The following is an 11,846-nucleotide window of genomic DNA, read 5'->3' on the forward strand; positions in this document are numbered from 1 at the left end:
TGGTTTTTCTTTGAATCTAAGACCTACGCCCCTCCACTCTAGCCCAGCCATTTGCCGCCCGCCCCCCTCTGAGCTGCATGAACAGTTTGCAAGGTCGTATCCTCCACTGCTGGACAGTGACAGCAAATCAAGTGAAGAGTCACCCGCAGTAACACCTGAGGTGGGGCAGGGAACTGTTGGCAGTTCAGCTTCTAAGAGATCTAGCCCTACTGCCCCATGGACTTTGCCTCTGTGTCAAGTAACTGTGCTTCCATGACAACCTCAGAAGTTTTGGGAATTTCTTAGGAAGAAAGCAGCTGAATAAAAAAATTGGGACCTAATAGAAAGATTTGGTGCCCCAAAAGTACCTCAGGAGGAGAGTGTTAAGGCAAATGTTGCCTGTGATAATCCTATGGCTTTTCCAGTTTTTAATGCAGTTCCTGGAATAGGGCAGGATGACAGTCATCATGTCTTTGCCTGGAAGGTTGTGCAAGATCTCCAATTGAAAGTGGCTCAGTTTGGTATTAATTCCTCAGAGGTAATGCAATTAATACATGTAATTAATGCAGTATGCTTGTACCTTATGACATCATGCATCTTGCTACAGTTTTATTCCAACCAGTACAGTATGGTGTGTTTCAAGAAACTCGGAGGTGAGTGGCTGAGCTCACAGCTTTAACAAATATGCAGCTGCCTCAACACGACTCGTCATGCTGTGGGTGTTGATGCCTTATTGGGCACTGGGCCTTTTGCTAACCCAGATTTGCAGGCAAGGTGGGATCCTTCAATTTTGACACAAGCTCGGCAAATAGGCATGAGTGCTTTAATTAAAACAATGGAAATGGCAGCTCCAAAACAGAGATATGTTACTATACAACAAGGGATGAGAGAACCATTTTTGCAGTTTGTGGAAAAGCTTGCTGCAGCTATTGAAAAACAGGTAGATAATGAACCTTTGTGACATAGATTGTGTATAGAATTGGTGAAAGAAAGTGCAGACCCAGACTGCAGAACGATTATTGACACCTTACCTGGGGAGCCCACATTGCCTGAAATGGTTACTGCTTGCTCAAAAGATGGTTCAGTAGAGCATAAAATGACAGCTCTTGCTGCAGTTCTAAGACCACCACCGAAATGCTGTAATTGTGGACAGCAAGGGCATGTAAGGGCACAGTGTAATACCCAGAAAATAACATCTAAGTCAAATGCAAGCAGCAATGTTATGTGCAATCATTGTGCTAAATTTGGGCACTGTGCACGAGTAAGTATCATGCAAATGGTCAGCTGTTGCAGGGAAATGGGAAGAAGAACACGAAGGGGTGTGTGGGGACACAAATAACCTGACGACCATTAACAGCAATTATGGGCCTTCCCAGCACTGTAAAGCTACCCATTTGCAAACAGTATTCAGGAGCAACAAGTGGGTCCACAGGGATTGATGTACCCACCACCGACACAGTAACTATTTTGACAAAAGAAATCTGCAAAGTGCCCCATGACACCTATGGCCCAATAGGACGTGGATTGAGTGCATTTCTGATAGGGATATCAAGTACTACACTTAAAGGTATTCATGTGCATTTAGGACTTATTGATGTTGATTATTTAGGACAGAGTCATGCTATGATATGAATTGATGAGTGCCCTATTACTATTCAGAAAGGAACTTGCATCACTCAGCTTGTAGCCTCTGTGAGTTTTGTTCCCAATACGGTAAGTACCTCAAGTGTTCCGGACTGAGAAAGTAACGGAGAACCATCCAGAAAAGACATGCATCCTCACAGCCAGTGGATATCATCCAGGGACCGTATCGGTAACAGGTTTGATTGACACTGGAGCAGATGCTACAATACTCTCGTGACTGCGTTGGCCTCAATCGTGACCTCTCACTCGTGCAAGTTTTGGACTGATGGGGTTGGGTGGTTCTACAACAGGTGGCTTGTCAGCCATTGTAATTCATGTGAAACATCCCGATGGCCAACAAGCTAACATCAGACCCTCAGAATTACTGGGATTTTTAATTACTATTATTACAGAATTGCTATGGATTTTTAATAGGAGCCACTGTGATGCAGGGTGGTGAATGTCCAGTTGTAGCCTTGACATGGTTAACAGATAAACCTGTCTGCGTTGATCAGTGGCCCCTTACTACTGAAACGCTTACTGCCCTGCAAGAATTAGTCACAGAACAATTGCAAGTGGGTCATATTGAAGAATCATTCGGCCCCTTGAATACCCCTTGTAATAAAAAAGAAATCAGGAAAATGGAGACTTTTACATGATTTACAGCACATAAATGCTGTAATGGCAACAATGGGAGCTTTACAACCAGGCTTTCCTACACTGACAAAACCTGGCTAAAAGATGCATTGAATCAGATATATATCACTAATACTTTCTGAAAGACTAAATATGGTCTGCAATAATTCTAAAGTTCATCAGCTGCTTACATTATTCTTAAAATGTAAAATTGTACTGCTCTCAAAAGTAAGAACCTTCCTCAAACTCCTAAGTAAAAGGTTGTTTGAAACGTATTCTTTCAAACAAGAAGTGTTTCTCAAATATTTTACAAAACCTAGTGAAAATATTATTTTCTTGCAAAATTTCACATTCCTGTACAGACCCAAGCCAATTGTGCTTAAGCAATCATAATTACTCATACTATTACTGTGTTCTTCTACGCTACAAAGTACATATTATTTAATGTCAGTAACTTCATTTTATAAGCTAAATTAATAGTTTAAGACTTTCCATTAGGAATCAAAGTGTATCTGACAGTATTTCGGAGATTAAAATGTGTGAAAATACCACAAATACATAAAATTGCAGTCCTATACAGCATGTGAACATAGTAAAATACAATGATCATGACAGTTACATTTTTCCATTCTAATCTTTTTCTGAAGCTTTGCATGTGTACCAGGTAACTGGGCTGGGCTTGGTGTATCGCTGTAGAGCCCCAGGAGCTCTGCTCCCACTCAGCTGAATGTTAGCACATGGGCACCAGCCCTGGGCAGGAGCCAGTACAGGGCCCCTCCTGCAGGAGAAAGGATCAGGCCCTGCTCTGTAACTTTCATTTTGGCCACTTCTGTGAACAGGTAAGAAAGGTCAAAATGAAACTTTTCCCAGCTATTTCCGTCTGCTTTATCTTTTTAGGTGCCAGAACTCTGGGTCACAGATGGCCTGGGTGTGTGCTGAGCAGTGCAGAACCCATGAAGTCCTTGGTTTCCCCACAAGTTGCCATGCCTTGTTCCCAGGTGTGCCCAGCTCTGACAGGAGCAAGAGTCTGCAGCGCCGTGCCCTGCTCAGCCAGGGCTGTCTGGCACAGAGCAGCAGCAGCGCCAGCACCTTTCAATCCACTCCTTCCTTATCTTCTCCTGGGACACAGAAGCCTCTGGAAATCAGCACCACCAGTCTTCTTCCCAGCTCGGAGCAGCTCCTACTGGCAGGCAGATGCTGCCAGTTTGACTGCTTTCAAAGGGGAATAAAGGCAGAGATGTACATGCTCAGGAGCCCTGGGCATATCCAATAAATGTGCAAACATGTGGGAGATTTGTCAGGAATTGTTTCAGCTGTTATGCCAACAGTGCCTTCTCTCCTGGTTCTGTGTGTTATAGATGAGTCATGTAACAGTTGGCTCTCACTGTTAAGAGGTAGATATTATGGGGATGTAAAAATGTATAGTGATGTTATTGTAATACATCCTCCCAGAGTCCTATTTCCCCTGCCCCTTGCAATAGCCTTGGTAGTCAGGGGTTTTGGGGAGGGCTGGCTTGTGACCAGGAGGTGTGGGTGGCGTAGCAACACCTGACCTCCAATAAGAATGTAAGAAAGGAATCTCCACCAGTGGATGGCAAAACTTTGACAAAACTTTGGAGGGGTTAAGGGTATAAAAGGCAGAGCATCCATTCTATAGATGTGCTGCTTGTAATGGTCAGAGACTCCCAGTGCTGCAAATTTTCCTTATTCAGTCCTTTGTTAAGATTTAATAAACATTTAAATTTTTTAAAAGTAAGCGTTGTTTCTCAGAAGTGCAATGCTTTGGGCCGTTTTCTTGGTCTGGTTTCCTTTGCTTGGGTCCCATCTGAGTGCTCAGTTGGGGTACAGGCTATAGGTGTTTGGTGCACTCCTGGAGTTACTCTTGGATTCCTTGAACAACAGGGTTTGGCCACAAAGTGAATTTGTGCTGCTTTGTGACAGAGAAGAACTTCCCCGGTTATTTTGCGTTTGCTGTACGGAAGGGTGGTTATTGCTCTGCATAAATTCACAGGCCAATATAGAGTGCTTGCACTGTGATGTCAGGGCATGGTTGCCATGTGGTCATGGTGACAGCAGAAGGTTGTCTTGGTGCACGGAAGGCCTCAGTGTCAGAGCAACCCTAGGGCTTGCTCAGTGCAGGAGCATCCTCCTGGTTGAGGTGCTTGTCAGTGAGAGCTGCCCACTGACAAGAGCCTTGTTTTTTCTAGTGTTGGACAAATCTGCACAGCAGTGCTACAATGATTGAGCAACTTGCTGCTGCAGCTTTCACAGCTTATGGCGTTGTTTATTCTGGCTATTACCTCACTAACCTGGCACGTAAGTAGAGGTTTTCCCTGGGTGTACCCGAACCTGGCTTCTGTATGTCTTCCTGCTCTTTGTTAGTGCCTGAGTTATTTTAAAACAGAAAGAACACTAGAGTGCCACTGGTTTGGTAAAGCTCCTGTCAAGGCATCCAGGTACAAGGGGATTTCTGCAGCCACAGGGGCAGCATTTGCAAGGGAACCTGCAGGGGTTCTTTTCCCTCCACGGGAGAGTCTGAGGCAGCAGAGTCTGTCTTTTCCTCAGTTTGCTGGGACATGCAAGACAGCTTTGAAAATGTAAACTGGAGACCTTCTTGGAAGGCCTTCTAACAACTGTGCAGTATTTCCCAGAATTCAGGGAAAGCTTCTTTCTTTCTACATTTTGTCATGAAAGGATTTGACTGTCTAACTTGAGCCTTGACTGAGTGTTAAATAGTGATTCCCTTTGCAAGGAAGAGCAAACTCCAAAGCAGTGAGTGTCTGCTCCTGGAACTTGGAGCTGCTGCTGTGTTGTGTCACAATAGAGCCTGCCCCATCAGAGTGGAATTTTGGAAAAGCTTTTCTGGGCAACTGTTTCCAGCAAGTTAATGAGAAGTTGTGCATGCATCTGATTAAAAAAAACCCTAGGTACCAGAAGGAGAGGATTTTTAAAAGAGGTGTTATGTGTTTGGTAGAACAGGAGCATTGAGTGTTAGAGAACAATTTGCATTTTCTTTATCATGTTTGTGTTCATTTAATGGCTAAACAGGCCAAAGGGTAGGCATGCCCAAGAATATTATCTGGATCTCTTGCTGGTTGTATGAATGAAATGTGTCTGCTGAAGGGATGTTGTGAAAGGGAAAACTCTCTGTTCGTGGTGCTTGTTCTGTGGGTTTCACCAGCCCAGACAATTTTCTCACAGCATCTGGTTCATTTTCCCTTGCCTACTACAGGTCACCTGAAGCATGTATTCAGCGGTGCTGGTCCTAAGGTGAGTAAGAAAGGAACATTTCATGTTTGTGCTGTTTGGCAATTGCAGAGTAAGCTGTATGCTTAGCCAGAACCAGTAGGCTGTAGAGGGCCAGGCATGCAGGCTGAAAGAAAATCCATTTTCAGGCATTCCACAACAAATACAAAGGCATAGCTGGATATTTCCTAATTTCCAACTCAGAGCCTTGAAGACCTACAAACTCAGTTTTGCAGAGAGTTGAATAAGCCCATTTTAATGAAGTCACAGCAACTTAGATTCCTATCCCTCTAAAACTTCATGATACTTCCTTAGAAGATGTGGTTGTAGAATTAGAAGGACAATTTAATGCGGTATTTGCAGTCAAACGGGCAATTTTGTGGCTGGGCAGCTGTGTGGGCCAAAGGAGCCCAGGGTGCTGGTCAAGAGCAGCTGAAGGTGGCCAGCGCCTGGCCAGGTAGCCAAGAAGGCCAAGGGCATCCTGGCCTGTGTCAGCAGCAGTGGGGCAGCAGGAGCAGGGCAGTGACCGTCCCCCTGGGCTGGGCAGCGCTGCGGCCAGAGCTGGGAGTGTGTGTCCACTTTCTGCCCGGTCGGTCTGCATCTCACAAAACAGGATGGGACCCGGACTGGTTGCAGACTTAGCATTTATTATGTCTGTATCCTCCAAGCAAAAAGCCAGAGACACAGAGAAATGAACATCCATGCAAATCTAGATCAAAGGCAAGATGGCAGTTGATGCAAAGCCTTTTTCTACATATTCTTTGAACCAATACCATAAAAGAAAAGGTGCAGAGTCATTATACCCTAACCAATAAGAAAAGGACCCATGTGGGTTTAACATTACCAGAAGGACTTCTATGAACCTCAAACGATATAGAGTAATTCATTATATAAGACTGAAACTTTTTCTATTTTTGCAAAGCATATATCTAGGACTTTTGACATCTCAAACTATCACTAAGTTCTTGTTCTTTCTTGCTCCTTATGATAAATATAAATGAATTCACTTGGTTCTTATTTTCCTAGCTTCCCATGAGAAGGTTTTGAAATTTCCCAGCCTTTTTCAGCTTTATGTCTACTTTCTGGGGCCTTTTTGCACTTTCTAAAGTTTTTTACCTTTTATATATTCCTACAATTCCCCCTCTCTTTTTAAATAAACTATTTTTGACTTGTCACTTATTTATTACTTTGTGTTCCATAGCTTTACTACTGCATATATTTATTCATGTAGGAAAAAAGTTATAAACTTTTTACATGAAGGTACTTTTGTTTTTGTTTGTTTTAAGCTCTATAATTCTAAGTTAAACCATTCTTAATGTTGGGTAAAGTTAGGTTTAGTATCTGTATTAGGTTCTGATAAATTTTGACTTTTTTAAGGCCTCAATGTAAAGGTTAAATTTGTGAGTGACTTTAATTGTTTTTGCTGAGGTTTTGTGAATTGTCTATAATTTTTAAAAATTTTTTTCTTTTGGAAAATAAAAACTTTTTTGATGAGTTTGTAATTTGTTGTGAATAATGAAGTGTATGTGGTATTAATATTAATATTCTAATAACAAGATTTTACTGAACTTGTAAAGTTCTTTTGATTAAGGAGTTAAGCTCTACTTCCTGAATAAATTGTTTAACTATGTTTCTTTATTTTTAATTGTAGATTGTAGAGTTTTTAAGTTTTTGTATATTTTTGTGAATGGATTTAGAATGATTAGACAAATTTATGTAGCACATTCTTTTGAATTCTTTTCAACTCTGTTTATGTGTTAGAAAAGAAAATTAACTGTTGTTTGATTTTGGAATTTGTTGGACACTGCTGATGTCAGTCTGCGTGTTACTGAGCGCACTGGATGTGGTATTTGTTTGTTTAGTTAATATTTAATCTTGTCTATTTGTCTTAATGTTTTTTCTGAAGCAATTGTAGGTAAGAAGAAGCTTGTTGAAATATTTTGTGGTTTTTTTTGAAAGACTGAAATTACTGCTGTAATTTTTTGGGTATATATGAATAGATCTTTTGTCTTTTCTTGTCTTTTTTGAAACTGTTTTAGTACTAGGTGTTATTACAGTGAGTGTGCTAATGTTACATGGTTTGTCTTTAGGGTATGATAGAATGTTTTGCTATGTTTTATTTCTACAAATGAACTAATAACATTTTGGTAATTTCCGTGGATATTTGTTAACTTTAGATTTTTATCTACAGTGTATGAGTAATTGCACTAAAGCCTTAAATTTTTGTATTCATAGTAAGAGTGAATAGCACTGTATTTTGGAGAATTATTTTTTTTCTAATTGTTTCTTGAAAATGTGACACGGAAATTTATTGCTAAGGAACTATGGATCTTTAATTCTTGGGGTTCTGAACTTGTTTTGAGGGGTTGTTTGGTCTAGAGGCTTTAATCCCATGTGCGATTGTTTCTATTAGTAATTTCACTTAGCTTGTTGTTAAATCACTTTTTTGTTAAAAGATCATGTTATATAGGTATTGGCTAATTTTTAGTGGTACACTAACTAAACAGGTTGAAAAAGGCTTTTTTGGATTTGAGTGAGACATACATATGGTATCTGATCTTGTAGCTTTGGTTAATGTGACTTAGACATTTGGTTTTGGTGTTGTATAGGAAAATTTGCATGATAAAAAGTAAGCAAAGTTAGAAAATACAAAGTGAACTGATTTTCTTTCATATCTTTTTTGTTGAGTTACTCTTTGTTAAAAGAATTTTCGATAATATTTTAACTTTTAAACTGCATTTTTTGGAGAGTTTAGAATATTAATTTTTTAGAATCTAATGATAAGAAATCTTTCTTTTCATGTTTTTGTTAAAAGAGCTCTACGAAACAAGCTCTACACATGTATCATTATCATTAGATTGAAGTTTGCAGATTCTACAGGTGACATAGGAACACTGGGCGTGACTTGTAGTCTCTGTTTAGCTTACGTTTGTGTGATTGCTTTTTTACTTTTGGGTTTGTTAGTGTGTTTTGGTGTGTTGTATGGTTTGATGCTCTTTATTGGAATTCACTTTGCTTTTCTAGTACTTGGAGAAATACAAGTATACTCTTTGCTTTAAGTTATTAATTGGCGAGGACTTTTAATTTGTCTTCTTTCAGGTCTTTTAATTAAAACAAGAGAATTTTTTTTTAGTTTTGTTTGTGTGTTATTTGTAAAATGCTTAAGAATTGGTGGATCTGGTTCTGCAAAAGAACTGTTTAAAAAATTATAAACATATAAAGCTTGACTCAATTTTATCTGTAGTATTACTTCTGCTCCCCTCTTCTGTTGATCTAAATGTCTTTTAATATGTGATATGTCTTTTTAACAGTTGTTTGATTTGTGGGGGAGTGGGGAATACTACAGGTGTGATGAACATTTTAATTTATTAGGAATGTTGTTACTTTTTGAGATAGATATGTGGGGCTATTGTTTGTTTTCATTTCCTGGAGTACACTTAATGAAGTAAATGTTTGTAAAAAATGTTGATAGGTACGATTACTTGTTCTCTTGTGTGGATAGAGGTAAAAACTGTACTTGATAGTGAATCTACTGAAACATGAATATTTTTAAATCTCCCCAAAGAAGGGTATTTAGTGATGTTTGTTATAATTGTACTCTTTATAAACTTTGTGGATTAACAGTTCCTGTAGAAACAGGGGTTTGCACAAGGTGACAATCAGGGTAACTGTTAATAATAGCTTTAGCTTGGGATTTAGAGATACAAAACGTCTGTACAAGTACTTGTGTATATTGAGGAAAAAGGTATGACTCAATTTTGCATGCTGAAAAATGTTTGCTAATGTGTTTGAGATAACTATGGCCAGTTTTTTTGTTCTTGTATTTCTTTTTGCTAAACATCTTGGTAAAGATGAATGAGTTGTAATATGAGAAATAAAATATAGGTTAGTTCTGTGTTGTAAATTTTTATGAAGACATGAGAGCTAGCAATATAAATTATTATTACTAATATTTTTTAAAACGATATTTTTACCTACATTAGTAACAGAGGTAGAATCTGTAATTAAACTGAAAGGTTTTGAAAATAGCTGAAGAGCTTTAACAACAGCAGCTATTTTAACTACTTGAGGAGAACTTTCAACTATTTGGATATTTGATTTCTAATTTTTTGTAGTTTGATTTAACTATACAATTACTGATTTATGTGTTTTTCTTGACTTATTAGCAAAGAGCGTTGTATTACTTAAAGGCCCTTCACTTAGCAAGGGCTATTTTTTGAAACTCAATTTTGTTTGTAATAATTTGTGACTTGGATAATGAATAGCACAAACACTTGCAAAATTTAAGAATGCATTTTGTAAATCATCTGAATTTTGTAATGCCTAATCTAAATAATCTTTATTTAAAGGTAATTAGAGAACTGTAAAATCTTTACCTATTAAGGTTAATATTCTTGCTTTGGCCTTAATTACAATTTGTGCTACTATCTCTAGGGTTGTAGAAATTGTTTTTGGAGACTTGTAGGGAAGAAAAACTTATTATTCTACTATTAATAATGGATCTTTCTCAGATGGATCTCATGGAAAAATGAGGCTATAAAGTTGTAGCTTCTGTCTCAAAGCAGTCAGGAAGAAAGGTTTCTTGGGAGCATAATGATGGGCTTGTCTTCTTTGGAAAGTTTTTGTGACTTTTTATGGTGAGTTGAGCTTCAGGTGTTAAAATCTTGGGAGATTTAATGTCACAGTTTTCTCTCAGTAGATCAAAAAGTGGAGCAAGTTCATCGTTGGCAATTTTCAAAATAGGTTTCATCTAGTTAATTTCTCTTAAAAGTTGCTGTAAATCTTGCAAAGTGTTGATGTTGACTTGAAGGTGTATCTTTTGTAGTGAAATTGTTTGTTTTGCTATCTTCTATCTTAGATATTTTTAGAGTGGGATTTCTTGTATCTTAGATGTAGAAATTCTAGTTCAGTCTTTTGGATTTCAGTGACAGCACTGTCACGAGTTTGTTTCATCTTTGTCTGTGTCAGTGCTGCAATGAGGAGATCATCTATGTAGTGTAGAATTGTGGATTGTGGATGCTTCTGTCAAGTTGGGCACAGTACTTGTGTGACAAAATATTGTTAAATTGTTAGAGAAGTCTTCATCCCTTGTGGTAAAGATTTCTAGTGATATCTTTGCATTGGCTTTCTTTGATTGATGACTGGAACTGAGAAGGCAAATCTTGGGGCATCTTCAGGATGAAGTGGTGGTATGTTGAAGAAACAGTCTTTTATAGCGATAATGACAAGAGGCCAGTTTCTAGGAATTATTGATAGAGAGGGACGTGCAGCAGCTGTCTTCCTTTCAGGACTTGTACTAGTAATTATGGATTCACTTTGTAAGCAAACAGTAGTTCTTCTGATCCTTGTGAGTGTTCTCATAGGTGATACTAAGTGTTAGCTACTGGGCTAAAACAGGAGAGAAATTACAGAGACATCTGCACCGTATCTGGTATGCCTGTAACATCAATTGTTCTACCACGATGAGTTAGGGCACAAGTCAGTTCTGGTTGGTTTAGAACATACTTCTAAGTATGTTCTACTTAGAAGACACCTAGCATTGGAGTAGAAATCACATCTGGAACACCTTGGTACACCGTTTGATTGGTTAACAAAGCATCTTGTTGAGATACATTTTGTATGAGTATGTCTGTAGGTAAAGCCATTGTAAAAGCAAGAGGCGTCTTAGGTTGAATTATTGTTGGGGCTTTGAGGAGAAGAGCTAAAACTATTAGCTCTTCATTGTAGTTTACTGAAATGATAACTGGAAAAATTTATAGTCCAAGACTTGTATTGTTGTCTTAACCTATAAGAATTTAAAATTCTTGTCTTTGTTGTGATTTCTTAATCACACCTGTAGGTATACATTCGTAACAGAAATTTTTTAAAAACCGTATTAATTTTGAGTTGGCCAAGTCCAGTTTTGTCCTTGGAGGTAATAAGAAGGAACATCTTGTGGTACTGGTGGTAAAGGTGTTTGGCTTTGAGGTCTCCTAGTTAAGGCTAAGGGGGCAAAATTCCCTGAATTCTGGGTTACTAATGCTTGTTTCACTGCGTGGTGGGTCACGCTTTGCTTGGAGTTTAACGGTAGGGGATTACTATCTATATCAAATTTAGAATGACAATTTTTTGCATAATGTTTCCCTTTTTGATATTGAGGACTAAGAGAAGGTATTCTTCAGATTTTATTATTGGATCAAGGTAAGTCTTTATCACATGACTAGTCTTCTCACATCTGAAGCACGACTTTTTAGTAGAATTTCATTGAACAGCAGCAAGAGTTTTTTCAAAAAGTTTTATTTGTTCTTCCATTGCTTTTTAAACTTTGTTTTTTAGTGAATCATGAGATTTAGTAATTTGCTCTCTAAAGGCACTAGCTTGTG

This window comes from Lonchura striata, chromosome Z, assembly GCF_046129695.1.
Source record: "Lonchura striata isolate bLonStr1 chromosome Z, bLonStr1.mat, whole genome shotgun sequence".
In the NCBI taxonomy this organism is placed as follows: domain Eukaryota; kingdom Metazoa; phylum Chordata; class Aves; order Passeriformes; family Estrildidae; genus Lonchura; species Lonchura striata.